Here is a 17048-nt window from a genome sequence, read left to right as displayed (position 1 = left end):
TTATATCTTGTAAATGATATATTGAGAAATAATTGATGAAGATAAAATGCGTATTTTTTTTCCGTATTTTTCACTTCACGTGATATTGTCCGATATCACTGGTCACGGTCTGACTTTCTTGCTAAATAAGCTAATAAACAAAATTAAAAGGGGATTCTTTCTTATTTATAAAGTTAAAAAGGAAAAAATAAAATAAAGCAGAACATTCAAGTTTTTTCTAATAAATACAAGATTATTTTCATGGTGTGTGGTAACGAAAAATTATCATACTTCACTCATAGGGCTACTGCCGACCTTTTAATATTTAATTTTCAATTCCTCTCGATGAAAATAAATCAGTATTTATAGAAGAAACTTTAATATCATCTATTTTATTTAATTTTACCCCCAAGAAATGTGGTGCTATATAGTCAAATATATTTCATATTTTTTTTTAAATAAATATGAAGTATAAATATGAAAAGTGAACGGAGTCAAAACTCACATTTATTTTTAAAGGACTTATTTCGCTTTTTGTTGAAAAAATCTGATAAATACAAAACAACTTTTGTTGAATTATTTTTTGAAAACTATCTAGAATGATAGAAAATGGTCTAACTAAGAAATAAATCAAACATCAATATGGTAAAGCCTAGGTCACAAATAAGAAATGCCGCCCGGCGGCGTCTGTTTCTCCAAAAAAACGCAATATCGGCCGGCGTCCGTCCGCGGCAGTGACTATCGGACGGCAGCAGCTGAAATTTTGCTCATCGGCGGGCGCCCTTCGAGTTTTAAGTAATGCTCTAAAAGCTTACGGCGGCCGGACGATAATTTTTGGGGTCACTGAGTAATAACTATCATCGAGCGGACATCGGGTGATTTTTGTTCTACATAAAACAGCGTCCGATTTTTAAAGGCGTCCGGGCGGACATCGGCGCCGGGCCCCGCCCGGTGCCTGAATAGAGCTAAGTAGTCAAACGATTATCGCCCGGTACCCGGACGATTCATGTACAGGGCACCGGGCGGGTCATCGTTTGTCATCCGGCGACCGGGCTGCTTGTGTTTTTTGTAATTTCAGCTTGAAGAAGTTGTAAATTGCCCCTCAAAAATATCTTTGTGAATTTCTTTTGAATACTAGTAAACATAAATTTTTTCTTCAATGTCCATGCGAATGTCTGATTGATTTTCGCCTTCTACGGCCTCGATAACTGGTCGTTGGTGACTCGTTGTCAAACAACACGGACCAACTCCTTGGCCCTTCCCCTTGGGTTTGGCAGCTGACTTCTTTGCTGGCATAATTTACAACAGGCTGATTTATCTAGGATGTCATTAAATGTAAAGTCATTGTCGCCCGACACCCGCGCGGCAACCGTCCGATTCACTTTTTAAATCGCACAGGCGACGTATGGACATCGGCGGCGACCGCCTGATCCGTTCAATTCTTTCTGTAAAATCCACTCAGCGACTGTTTCATTCGTGACCACGCAAGGTATCAAATTTAAAATCGCCCGGCGTCCACGACAATCAAAAAATCTGCCGATTTTATAAAAAAATCGTTTAATCGGACTGCGCCCGTTTTATTGTGACCTAGGCATGAACAAGATCAACAAGGAAAGGCGGCGTTCAATGAACGCAATATCTTTTATACAGTTATTAACGCTGTAATGACGTTTAAAGAGTTGTTTTACGTGACGTCACAATGTAGCGCCAAATATCGCGTGCAAACCAAGACGCAATAAATATATTACTGCTCGCTGTACAAATGCAGTTGCGTGGCAAGCAATGGGTTTCGTAACCATTTTTCTTTGATAATTAAATAAAATAAAAAGGTTTTTTTTCGTTTTTCGTGAAATTTCGGCTCGTGAAAATATGTGGGCATTTTATCATGTTTTCGTGAAAATTTATTCCATATTTCACTCTAACTAAAAAATATCCTCTTAATATTTTCTATTCCTCCCAAGTATTATCTGCAAAAATTTGTTGCATTATGAATAAGTTTACAACCTATTCCGGATTTCTTTTATAACCCTTTAACTTTTTGAAGTTTTGAACTTTTTAAAGGCCAATTTAACCCTAAAAATGCTCATATTTGTATTATTCAAAGCCTTTTATTTTTGGATTAAAAAAAGTCACTTATTTTGGCCATATACCTGAACGTTTTTTTAGTCGTTTTTTTTTGCGTGTTATGAAGTAATTACATTAACAGTGATTTAGTATGTTGTACGAAAGTCAAAATACTACTTTGTTTTAACCATCTTGCTCCCTTAATCGCAAATTATATCACATTCAGTAATATGTAATTAAAGTTATCATCATCGCACATGTTTTGAATAAATTGTTGCAATAAGTAAGCATATAAGATTCATATTTGTCCTTTCTACAGAAAGAAATTTTTTTGAAGCTTAATTTACCTTTAAAAGGACATGCCAAGTGTTCTTTTTTTGAATCAGTTAATTATCAATCATAGGGATATCAAGATGAATTGATTTTAATTAAGTTAACGTGAAAGTATATAGCCAGGTCAGACAGCATGAATGTGTATGCTCGCCTGAATCATATAGATTACATACGCTGGCGTCAAAGGCCCGACATTTGCTCTCCTCGCAGTTGGAAGGCCCATTATGCCCAGAAAAAAGACTTTATTTCTATTTATAACAAGTTTTATTTCTGGTGTGCTTTAATTTATAGTTTCCAAAAAGATACACATTGACCATTACCAGACCTTTTTAACGTTTTCTTCTGTAGGCTTTTGGCAATTAGTCCTGCCTAGTTACAGTGAGTTGGTACATTGTATGGAAGTCAAAATAATACAGTGTTTACATATTGCTTCTTTTGTGGCAATAAATTCACAATAAAAAGAAAAGCGTATCAAACGTGAACACCGCCGGAATGGTTTACTGATGAGATAAAATATCTTATACATGAACGCGATTACTATCATAAAGTAGGGAAACATGAACAATACAAATTGCTCAAGAAATAAAATAACATCAATGATTAAAAAAGTAAAAGAGATTTCTTTAACAATGCTATTAAAAATAACAAAGACCCGGCATTTTATGGAAAAATTTAAAGGACGTTTCAAATCTAAATAAAAAAGGTTGTATTACAATGCCAGACAGACTAGTGACAGGTAAATAAAGAAATTTACGGAACTGTCAATATCTCGAATGTCATACATAAAACAAAGTTTTCAAATACAAATTTTTTCAAAATTAAAAGAAACTTTAGACCAAAAGCTAATATATCATGAATTTAATATTGAATTAATTACATCGTTTGAAGTAAAACTTATAATTGAAAAAACTGAATATCAAAAATTCTACAGGACTAGATGGAATTGGACCAAACATCAAATATTGTGGAGATTATATTACACCAATAATTGCATCAATTATCAATAATAGTATTAAATCTAATATTTTCCCAGATGATTTAAAAAAAGCTCGAGTTATAACTATTTTTAAACCGGGGGATAAGAATGAAGCAAACAACCATCGACCGATATCAATTTTGTCAACTATATCCAAAATATTTGAGCGCCATATTGCCAAACAAATACACTCATTCTTTGAAAAAACGGACATAATTCATAATAAACAATCAGGATTTCGTAAAATTCATTTATGTAATACTACACTCATTAGTTTAATAGATACTTGGTTAAAAGATGTTGACAGTGGTAAAATTATCGGGACTGTATTCTTAGACTTAAAGAAAGCCTTTGATTTGGTTGACCATGAAATACTTTTGCATAAACTTAAACTTTATCATTTTTCTGAAAATGCCATTAAGTTTTTTTAAGTCATATCTTTCTAACAGAATACAACTGGTTAAGATAGGTAATATTCAATCTCAGCCAATGAAAATAATTTCCGGTGTTCCACAAGGCTCAATATTAGGACCTTATTTCTAATATACATAAATGACATAGCTTTCATAGGTAATGATATAAAAAATTGATTTATACGCAGATGATTCTACTCTTTATGAGTCCGGAGAAAATATATCAAAAGTAGAAATAAAACTTCAAGATCATTTAAATAACATTGACAAATGGTGCAAAATAAATAATATGGCCTTAAATCCAGATAAATCAAAATGTATGGTAATAGGAACAAGACAAAAAGTAAATATTATGAGAAAATTAATTCTTAAGATAAATGAAATAGCTCTTGAAAATGTAACTGATCAAAAAGTCTTGGGTATTTGCATAGATAACAACTTAAAATGGCACTTTGCAATTTGACAATGTTTGTAAAAAAACTTAACGGGGAAAATTGCCTTATTGAAAAAAATATCGTATTTTTTGCACTTCGATATGAAATTATTGTTTTACAATGCATATATATTGCCCATTATGGACTATTGTTGTATTATATGGGGTAAAGGAAACACAAACTACATAAATAATGTTTGTAAGTTACAAAAACGAATTGCTAAAATCATTTTACAGCAACCTCAAAGATCTCCGTCAATAAATCTATTCGAAACTCTTAATTGGTTACCGTTCCTTGACAGATGTAAATACCACACGGCGGTGCTTGTTTTTAAAACTTTAAATAACATGGCACCGACTTATATGACAGAACTGATGACTTTATCCGACAACAAAATATATAACTTAAGATCTAGGTCACGAAAAGATATTGTATTATGGACAAGACCTAAAACAAATTATATTAAAGACACATTTTCTTATTATGGCATGAACATTTGGAACAATATACCTTTAAATATTCGTAATGTTAATAACCTTAAATGTTTTAAAGAAAAATACAAAGCATATCTTGATATTCATATGAGTGAATGAATGAGTGATTGAATGAATGAATAAATATATGAACGAACGAATGATGCAATATACGTATATGTTTAAACAAATTGTTGAGTGTCTGTCGAAAGTATATGAGTTGTATTATTCGAAAAATTACATATTATACATTCATTTTTCTACCTATGCATATCCTGTTGTTGTTGTTGTTGTTGTTTTCTATTTCAGAAGGCCACATTGGAAATAAGATATATATGATTGTTATTGTATGTTCTTAATGTGTAACCTTCTTTAAATAAAGATATTATTATTATTATTATTATTATTATTATTATTATTAGTATTATTATCTAACATCCTTTAATAAAATTATCTAAATATTGTAATACGAGGGCTGTCCGGAAAGTTCGTAGATTATTATAAGCAGTCATATCAATATGATGGTTGAACATTTTGCTAAAGTTTTTATCTGCTACATATTTCTTAATTAAAAAACATGATAAAAGATCTATTCGCAAAGCGCCAATCACCATGGCAACATGATCATCGAATCACGGAGCACTTTGATTTCATGACGTTAGCTACTCGAATAATAAATTGCTAAAAGTTGTAATTTTAGCGCAAACTCTCGTTATAATTTGGTGACTTCATGAGATACTATTACATGCTGTTTAGTGAATATTATGACGTCATACGCAAATAACTACGATTATAGGCAATGAAGGTGCATACATTTTGTGTTGCAAAAATGACATCAAATTCAAGGACGGAGCAACTTAATGATATTTAACTTAATCGCAACGCTAATTTATAATATGGTACCAACTGAAATTTTAATCTTTACTTTAAAAACAAAACCAACCAAAAAATGTTAAAGGCAACTTGTGTTTAAATGTCAAACAAAATTAAGAAGCGGCAATGACAGTATATCGTATCAGAAGCGCTCCAGACGACCAAAGGTAGCATTGCCGAAATATCGTATATTGCGTTACAACAACTTTGAAAAAGACAGACATCTCTTGTACTGTATAGGAACCAGTGACATTTTTGTTTTTAAATAACAATTTTAAATATGAATATCATAAAGTAAAAGCAACATAACATGTATTAAGTATACGCCTGACAGGTACCATGGCTTTTGAAATCGGCAGAAATTAAATAGCAGGTAAACATGAAGTTATTAATTTGACGCCGTTGACGTTGTCAAAGTGCTCCATGATGATGTATTTATGTTGTATGTAATTACCGTTAAAATACAAATGTAAATAATTCTGGAAATAAAGTGATCACTCGGAAGCATTAATCACAACAAAATAACATAAGAATTGCAGACTCGGTTTGATTGAGTCTGTACATGAGAGATAATGAATAAGTGCAACATCTCTCACGCCCCCTAGCACCGGCTTGAGCGGTACTCAATTCTCAACACTTAATAGTGCTTAATAGTATGTGTAAGTCACAGTTCAGTAATTTTAATTGATGTGTTCGTTAGATATGTATATTTTTGCTAACAAAATTTGTACAACGTATGTATTGTTATAAAATAAAAAATGAAGAAGTATATGAACTTTCCGGACATCCCTCGTACTCGTGTTTGACTTTCTAAAGATATAAATTTTCTTCGTTTCTGAGGAATAATGTGCCATAAAAGGTTAAATTATGCATTTCAATTCGAATGTTAGGTACAGTATACCATGCACAATGAGTAGTCGCTTTGAAACATTGTTCTGCTGTCCATTACTGAACAGATGTATAATTTAGATTCAAGAAAAAAAATCCGTACTTCACTTTAGTATCGTTATATTTTCCTGTCCTCTGGGACCATTGAACCCAACACTTTAGTGTTGATGAGTTAATTCCAGGGTTAGGTAGTAAGAAATGGTGTATTTTCACATTGCCTTAAGATCAAGAATATACTCAATTAAACCGATTCTGCAATTTTCAATTCAATAGTCACCGCGGCGGCTGGTATATATTCAGCAATGAGGAAAACTTTATTTTGCTTTTGTGAATTTTTGTTATGTTTAATCAAAATAACACTCATTTTCTAATAAAAAATAGCTTTTCTGATGAACATGTCACTGAGCTTTAAGGAATCAAAATAAAAGTTTAACTGAAGTAATAGTGCAATAATTGAATATCAAATCTGTCATCATTATCATTATCTTATTTCATATACCTAATTAATAACGTGTCATTGAGCCAGTCTATATTCTAATGACGGGAACCAAATTCGGACGTACAGGGAAAAAGGGGTATGATACCCCTTTTTCACTGTCCGAATTTGGTTCCCGTCATTGCTATGACTAAGATACGCAGCGGTGATTTTCTTGCACTACTGGTACAATTCAAAACAGGCAAACGTATGGTTATTCATGAAAATAATTAACACTTAAGTTATAAAACAGATTAACTGAGTGAAAAAGCAAGTTTGTTTTAAAATGTATCACAATTATTTGCAATAAACTCCAGGCAATCTTTTGTTTAATTATTTTAATGTTTTATAAATAAGTAAACAATACGTTACTAAGAATTTGTGATATTTAACATTTTTTTCATTACTATTATTTGATGTTACACACATATTTTTTTACAAAACAATTGGTCCTCAAAATCATTCGAACTTTAAGCAATTCGGACCGATATCTAAATGGACATATTATTGGTGCATCTGACATATTTTGGTTACCCCTGTCTTTGTCTTGAATTTATTTTAAGAATACAAATCATTTCATTTTTACTTATTATCCGATTTATTTTTCTTCGACCAGACCTTTCAATCTTTGTCGCAACATACAAACATTTCAGAATTTCAGACATGGCATTTCTTTGTGAATTTATGCATAATGTTATACGTAAAAAATATGCAACTTAATTATTAAACAACGAGCACATACAAAGAACATGAAGAAAAAATGATTACTGCTTCGGATATTCAACTACAATAGAGAACAATTGTCACGGCTCATTATGTACATTACCTGTGAGTGTTCTAATCATTTTGCTCCTTCTTTGATGTGCTGCATTGTCGGACCGTATATGTCACGGAACGTAAATGTCACACATGTGAGACAAATTCGGCCGAATTAATCACAGCTGTGTTTATGTGCCATATACGTTTCTGCAATTTGGAAGTAAATGCCTGACCGTATATGTCACATTTACACAGTTCTGTTCTGTAAACTAACATTTTTGTCCCTGTGTTAATCTACGTTCATCAACGTTAATAATACTTCATCATCAACAAAAAAACAAAAAAAACAAAAAACAAACACACACACACACACACAAAAACAAAAAAACACAACAAAATATCAACATCATTACCATTATCATCAATGATACATCACCTTCGTCATCGTAAATCAGTATCATAGTTGTCAAAATCCACGCCGCCTTGCAGTAAGATGACACTGTGTCAATACAAAGTGACTGGCTTTGCCGAAAATATCTGCTTAATATTTTGGACATTAATATGTATTGATTGAAGATAACATATCGACTTTTCATGCCCAAACTCTGACGGGGGGAGGGGGTGGGTGGAGATTAAACATTTTACTTGTCCCTGCGCCTGTGCCCGTGTTCGTGCACCTGTGCGTCCCGGAATCGTTAGTGATGCTCCATAAATACTTTAGTTTGGGGTTATGAAATTTTACATGTACTTTACAAATGACGATATACCACTATTTAAAATTAATTATTTAATTTTACCAATGAAATATGGTGCTTTATCAGTCAAATATATTTCATATTTTTTAAAATAAATGAAATATAAATATGAAAGTTGGCGGAGTCAAAACTCATAATTATTTTAAGGGACTTCTTTGGCCATTTTCTGATAAATACAAAACAACTTTTTGAAAACTATCTAGAATGATAGAAAATGGATGAACTAAGAAAATTAATCCGGACACCAATATCTTAAATTCAGTCATGAACGCTGTAAAGACGTTAAAAAGATTTGTTTACGTGACGTCACAATGTAGCGCCAAATGCCGCGTGCAAGGCAAGACGCATTAATTAATAGTATATTACTGCGCGCTGTACAATTGCAGTTGCGTAGAAAGCAGCGGGGTTCGTAACCATTTTTCTTTGATATTGAAATTTAATAAAAAGGTTATTTTTTTCGTTTTTCGTGAAATATGGTATATTTTTTCACTCAACATGATAAAATGTCATATATTTTCACTCGCCGTGCCGGCTCGTGGAAAATATGTGACATTTTATCATGTTTCGTGAAAATATATTACATAGTTCACTCTAACGAAAAAAATATCCTCTTATTACTGTAAAACACTTATTATTCGCGAGAAATTTATTTTCGCTAGTATTCGCGAGTTTTCTAAGACGCGAATTCATATTTCTCGCGAATATTTCACTTTGTCTATACACTTGTCCGAAAATGAACACTATCCGAAAATGCGTACACATGAATTTATATCTGCGGGAAAGTATCGAAGCCAGTTCTAGTTACATCACGTAGCTATTCAAGTGTTTCAGAATAACTGTTTTGGTATTTGGTACAAATGCTTTAGCACCTGCGAGTTGTTTGTATTATTTCTATGTATTGTACATAGTTTAAGCCGGAGGGTAAACATAATTGTTTACTACAGGTTAGGCAAATTATAGTACCGTTTAATTGATTTTCGTCTGCTTGCCTTTGAATGGCTAATCAGTGAAACTTTAACACTTTGCATTATTAGTAACAATGCTAGAGGCACGGAGTATAATCAGGGACAATACATGACAAACACAGTGAACACATATCTAATAATTATCAAACTTTGTTGACATATTTTTAGACAGAAGGTTTCACTTAACAAGAAGATTAGCAAGCTATCAGAAAAATCGATATGGATATAAATGCATCGTCGCACAATAAACGACGCAAAGTTATTGAACGGACAGGACAGAAATTATCCGAATCACATCGGGTTTCCGGTTTCACATTTTTCGGGAAGACGCGAATTCATGTTGACGCGAAATAATTATTTTGGGCATTTTTCCTCAAATTCGCGAAATAAGGTTCTCGCGAAAAATAAATGTTTTACAGTATTTTACGCGGTGACTTAGATGAAAGTAAAGTCAAAACTTTTTTAATCACGAAAAAAAAACGAGTTTTGAACATTTTCATAAATCATTGTCTTCACGCTGCAAACCAGATGTATAATTTTACAGTGGTGCACACGACAGGAGGTACTATGAATTGCGTTCTGTTCACTTCTCATTTATAACTTGCTTCTTTAACGATATGCTATGCTTAAAACATCATTGTTATTTTCGAAATGACGAGTGAATGCGTTGAAGTTGTTCCAAGCAAATTGTTTGACAGACTTTAACATGCACCCTATGTTTGCTTTTTGCATGGTATGTAAGATATAAAGATCGAGCAAGATGTGATTTTTTTGTCCTGATGAATCACAAAGTATGGATGATACATGTAAAATAATAAGAGGTAGTTGTAACTCAATGACTAAGATGTTTGCCTCTCAATCTCAGAACTGTGGGTTCGAGCCCCAACTCTGGTCACGACTTTGTTTCCTCATTTGATACCAGTACTGGTTAGTTCCAGACTCCAAAATGAAAGAACATGTATCGCAATCCTGCATAAACATGTTTAAACTAATAGCTTGTAGATTTATTTAATTAGGGCATTGGAATCATTTTTAGGTCAATCAGCTAGAAGTGAAATAAAAAAAACATAATTTAGTGCAAGACGAATATATTATGTTCTTGTTAACAGGGATATTGAAGTACGATACTTACAAAATACCTGCTTATTTGGTGAAATATTTGTTTATTATATACTTTTAAAACACGCGATAAAATATTTGTTTATCATACATTTTTCGAAAATTCGGTGAATATTTGTTAATTATACACATGTGATGATAATGATAATGATGTTGATGATATGATGATGATGACGGTTGTGGTATTTACGATTTCATCATGAGGTTATTTCTTTTTCTTTTTTTTCTTTCTTTTTTTTTTTGATAATCGATATTGCGTAAAAGGAACTTATTTAAGTACAAAATCGACATGTGACGTACACGTTCGTATTTTCATTTTTATGCGCAATTTTGGTAAGAGACAAATACGTTTTGGTGGGCATAGAAAAAGTCGAGCCAACCGAATATGGCACATTTTATATTCCATTTTTACGAAACATGATAAAATTCCAAATATTTTCTGAAATATTATCATGTTGAGTAAAATATATATCATATGTCATGAAAAACGAAAAAATAACCTTTTTATTTAATTTCATTATCAAAGAAAAATGGTTACGAATCCCCTTGATTGATTTGCAACTGCAATTGTACAGCGCGCAGTAATATATCGACCTTGTTTTAACGCGATGTTTGACGCTACACTGTGACGTCATGTAAACATATTCTTTAAACGTCATTACAGCGTTAATAACTGAATTAAAGATATTGGTGTTCGGATTTATTTTCTTAGTTAGACCATTTTCTATCATTCTAGATAGTTTTCAAAACCAAATTCAAACAAAATTGTTTTTTATTTAACAGATTTTTAAAACAAAATGGTGAAAGAAGTCCCTTATAATAAATATGAGTTTTGACTCCGTTTACTTTCATATTTAGTTTTTACAAATATGAAATATATTTGACTGATATAGCACCATATTGTATGGGTAAAGGACTATTCTACTTGCAAATTACTTATCTTATTTATAAAAGAGAATTCGTGATATTTCATAGATTTAGAAAATTAATAGAAAGAAATCCCAGTTTTTGCATTCCATGATACATATTTCAAACAGATCAAAAGAGACGATTAAATGAATATTTAAGTAATTTCCCCATATCAGTAGAATAATATAAAAACCTCTGGCTATATCCACCAAAAACCTAATGACACCGTATATTTTCAGAATTCAGTTGGGTTTTTTATCATAACTTCAGTACGTTTTTTAATTCACTTCAATCGTGACAATTACGATGTAAAGCGTAGATTACAAAAGTCATTATACCAAGCAATTAAGACCAACTAAGATAGGAATTGAATTCTAGTTTTAATATGATTAAACAATAAACTAATTTATCGCATGATATATGTATCTGATTATAAATTCCCTCATGGTTATATGTCACAAAATGAAAATAAATCTTGTATTTATAGATTTTTTTTTCTGTTTTCTGTTTTTTATACATTTTTTGTCGCACTATATTTTAAAAGACTTCCCCTTAAATTTTGTGTTTTGCCTAAATTTAGAAGAAATTAAATTTAGTCCGGTAAGACACCTCTGAAAATAAGGAAAGAATTTTTACCGTAGTGCAATTTTTTTTATAGCCAGAAAAGAATATATATGTCTCAATATAACATTTATAAGAATATAATAATAAAAGTATTTATGGCCATACAGTTACAATGACAGGTATGAATATCGCGAAAATAATATACTAGTAATCTAAAATCGCATATTTTACCAGAACCTATTTCTTTGCAAATGTTCTGTGTAACTTTTCACGCTTATAAGTAAAATATATTAAGAAAAAAATGTTTACATATTTTTTCGTTTGATTTATTAAATGGAATATATTTTCACAGAACATTATTATCCTAGAAGTTAAGCAGGAGAACTCTACAAAAAGCTATGTATAGATTTATTTATTCATCAGACTAACTTTTTTCACTTAACACCATCAAAATACACAAAAATCAAGATCCCCATTTTCTATCAGAATATCCTTAGATATCATTATAAGCTTTATGAAGGGATACAAATTGTAACTTGATTGGTAGATTATGATTTGATTGGATCCCATATCATCATGTGGTGCGAGATGAAGTTCTTATGTTCTGTTTTGAATTTCCTTGCTGTTTATTTTTTTCAGTAAGCGTCTCAGGGATAACAACTATAAACGATTTTAAATATACACAATTTATATGGGACAATGTTTATGGCGGCGGTATGACTTCAAACAAGTTCGACATGCTTCCAGGTAATGATTTACTTGTATCTATTGTATTCTGATCACATTAGCGTTTGGAGGCTATAAAAATTGACCCTTCACCAGAGATGATGCATTTTCGATCCTAAAATATTCTGGTATTTTTTTTCTTGTTGATCTTTTTTATAGGGCGATTTAATGTTTTTACTAATTTGATATATTGTGAACCTTAAAATGTTGCTTGCATTATATATATATATATGTCCGGCTTCATATCATCTTATTCCTTTTCAACATTTTTTCTTTATTTTGTTCCCTCCACCGTGATCTTGTTTAGGACACACTCATTCTTTTACTTTATGCAACCACAAATATTTTCGTGGAATGATGCGAAAGTGTAACATTGGAGGTTTCATATTCACCGTTATATGAACAAATCCCCAGATGTTTGTTATATTTTCACCATTGATACGAGTAATGTTGAATACTGCTTACCGTAACGCCTTTGCGTACGTGGACACATACAATCTCATATGCAGTGAACTCCCCTCATCAGTACAGAAATATCTGCTACCACACATGGATTTTATTTTTAACAATAGTTTGTTAAAACTATTTATTAGCTTTTGTATTTATTTTTCATTATTTTGTATATTTTTTTGTCAAAAATAAAAAAGATGGCGAAAATGACGTTAGATTGACTATGTTTATTTGTTTGTTTGTTAAATTGGGTTTTACGTCAAACCGACACAATATTGGTCATATGGCGACGTTCCAGCTTTACTGATGGAGGAAGACCTCAGATGCCGTTCCGTGCATTATTTCAGTAGAACCACCGACGTTCCGTAAGCTAGGTGGACATCTTCCTCACATGAAAGAATCCAATGTTTATGTTGGGATTCGAACCCACAGCAGTGAGGGGCAAATGGTTTCAAGTCAACAACCTTAACCACTCGGCCACAGGCGCCCCAATTTTCTATGTAACGGTTGATATTTACATTTGAATTTCGACGTTACGTCATGCGTATTTCATTATCATGTGACATCTGTAAAGGCAGCGATTACAATCCGCCAAGGGAGGTCATCACTGTGTTTAGTTTAGTTAAGTTTATTTATTTAATCATGGCATATTGCATGCATGTGATTTTAACTACAAAGAATATATAAAAGATAAACAAAAGCATGATGAAAGGTGCACAAGTACATACAAACACTTATCGAACAATGTGAAACATATGTACAGATTCCCTGAGTAAAAACATCTATATTGTAATATGTTGTCTAACTTTGGAGACTGAGTTTTTATTTAATACTTTGTAATAAAAGCTTACAAAGTGAAGCAAGTTTAATAAGTTTATTTTAATTTTTATGATTTCTAAGTATCTTTGAATATATTTCTTTTTATCAGTAGATCACTGCATTCAAAAAGATAATGAAATTCGTCTCCAAGACAATGTTTTTTACATAAGTTACAGATTCTATAAGCACGTTCAATATTAAAATATCGATCTTTCTCTACAGGAAAATTATGATTCATAGTTCTAAACTTTCACATATAAATAGCAAGATTTATAGGAAGTAATCAAGATATTCCTCAAAACTATGTTCTGTCTTATAAATTTTATTCATTTAACATTTTATCTCCCCTTTTAAGAGTACTGAAATAAACAACAAATACTGCCAACTGAATTAAAACTGAGGGTCATGGGTTCCAACCCAAGTAAGGTCAACGTTACTCTTTCTTTATTTCTTTTAACATTATTTAGGTATCATTCAGATCGCTTTTTATTATGCAATTAGTAATTAACATATGTATATATTGGCTAAATAATGCTAGATTCAATTATGAATTTGGTACCTTATATTTTCAAAGCCTAATGAAATTAAAACTACACGCTCAAATTATTCAAAATTTGACAAAATCAACCAGTATACATCTAAACAATTTAGATTAAGGCTGAAAACAGCCCCTTTGATTCGGAAAAGTGTCCATTACTCGTGAACCGTATGGTAAATTTTGTTTAAACTTGTTTTGGTGTCCTTTGAGACATGTAACTAACCTATGTTGTTAATTGTTCAGTTTTTATATTACCTTTTAGGGTGGTCATATTGGTACACAATTTATATTTTGCTGCTTTTAGCGTTCTTTAGGGATTCCGTTTTTGTTTATTTTGATATTTTTGTCATAGGAACTCGGGAACGGGACCGTAGATTGCGGCGCATATTTTCAATCGTGTATTTTAAAAAAAAATTCTCCTACATCTCGATATTGTTTTAGTATTAACTAAGTGTATGGCCTCTATTATTAAATGAAAACAATCTGTTAGTTTTAAAATTGATTGGTCAAATTTAAGGGTATCATAAACAAAATGTAAAGCCAGTACGGATTCGAATTTATGCGCCGCAATATGCGGTTCTGTGATAAGTGTAAAGAATAAATTTGAATGTGTATTGCTGAAGAAATACAACTAGCTACTGATAGCTTAGCATTATTTTTTTATTATTTTTACAATCACGAAGGACATTTAGCTATCAAAAGCATGTATATGGCCATGCCACGTGACTTTTCGAGTACGGTATATGCAGATTTTTCACCTATTCAAGTATGTTTTTTATTCATAAACAGATTACTTTTTTGTGAACATTTGAGTACAGTGTTGTTTATAGCCGGTACAGAGCGGAACGGTACGCACTCATTTTTCACAACAAGGAAGTCGTCCGTTCTTTTTCACTGTTTTAAAGAAACATGAATGTTAAATCTTACATTTTTACTATGTTTGATGTATCTAGTGAATACAGTGGTGTTTATAAAGTTATGTTGGAACAGTACAGAACACACCGCTATTGTAAAAGGTACAGTACATACACATTTTAAGTCTAACTGAAATAAATCTGAAAAATATATGAAAATTTGCCTGTACTTATAATGCGTGTCTTTTTTCAAATTTACATATTTTATTTAATCTTACGTGGACCCGTTTTGCAAGGAATCATCATGCTTACAGGTTGATATCAACAGGATTATTTAAAAAAAAAGAAGAAAATTTTCTTTCGTTCGGATGCACAACCATCATATTACTCAGGCTATCCCCTCGTGATATAATTCCGTGCATCTGAACTCAAAACAGTGATTTTGTTTAGCGATAAAATCACCCTTTGGGATATTATATTATTTCTTAAGTAAAACATCAAAAAAAATAATTATATAGGCATCACTTCTTTCAGTACTAACTATATACTTAAAAGACAAGTAACCACTTGCCCCTCACCGCTGTGGGTTCGAATCCCGAAAGAAACTTTGGATTCGTTTATGTGAGGAAGCTACCCAGCTAGCTTACGGAACGTCGGTCGTTCTACTAAGGTGCCCGTCAGTGCCTGAAATAATGCAAGGAGAGACACCTGAGGTCTCCCTCCACCAGTAAAGCTGGAATGTCGCGATATGACATATACTGTGTCGATGTGACGTAAAACCCAAACAAACAAACAAACAAAAGTGAATTAATTTTGACATTTTTTATTATTTTGTGTATTTTCTTTTTTTGATGTTTTGGCGAGTCATACTTGTAATCATGTTGTTTTAGTATTTCATATGGAAGTAAAAAAAGTGACATTTTTTGTGACATTTTGTGTATATTTTGCTTTTTGTGTGACAAATGATATCACATTCAGCGCTATTATTTTCATTACATGTTCTTACTTCAATATAAAAAAATTATCATGCTTGTAGTTTCCTTTTTATCAGAAAGAAAAGTTGATTCATTTCTGAGGCATAACTTGTATTTAAGATATAAAAACTATTCGTGTTTGATACTTCTTATTTTAATGTCAGACGAAACGCATGCTGAAAGCAATTTGCCTCCTGGGCCATATGCTATGTTGATGCCAACAACCGGCTGTCCTGAGTCAATAAATCAAGGCTGGAAAACCGGTTACATATATCTTGTTTGGCAGAATACAGTCAAAATCGTAACCTCGGTACCGATGGCCAAACCTGGTTGCAAACAAGTTTCAGAAAATAACAACGTAGGTGATATTGAAAATAAAACGGCAAAATGGTTTTACGATATAACAGAGGACAGCTGGCCAGAAACGTGTAGCAACTTGCTAGGGCCTTTTAATAGATTTTCATTCAAGCTGAACTTATGTGTTAAGGATGGAGATGAAAGTAGCCCGAATACTGAAACAGATAACTGGCCGGATGGTAACTACGCTATTGTGGCATCAGGGAGATGCCCACAAGGTACTGATCTTTCAAAATTATCATTTTGTTTTTCTATTAACCCGTTTCTAAATTGTTTGACAGTCAGCAAACAATATAAACATTTTGTTTTAAGTATTTTGTTCTTATGTTTAAGTCCATTGTGAATTGTTAA

This window comes from Ruditapes philippinarum, unplaced genomic scaffold (genome assembly GCF_026571515.1).
Source record: "Ruditapes philippinarum isolate M1 unplaced genomic scaffold, ASM2657151v2 ctg4914_1_1_1_1, whole genome shotgun sequence".
NCBI classification, from domain to species: domain Eukaryota; kingdom Metazoa; phylum Mollusca; class Bivalvia; order Venerida; family Veneridae; genus Ruditapes; species Ruditapes philippinarum.
The sequence above is the reverse complement of the archived record's forward strand: the minus strand, read 5'-3'. Positions refer to the sequence as shown.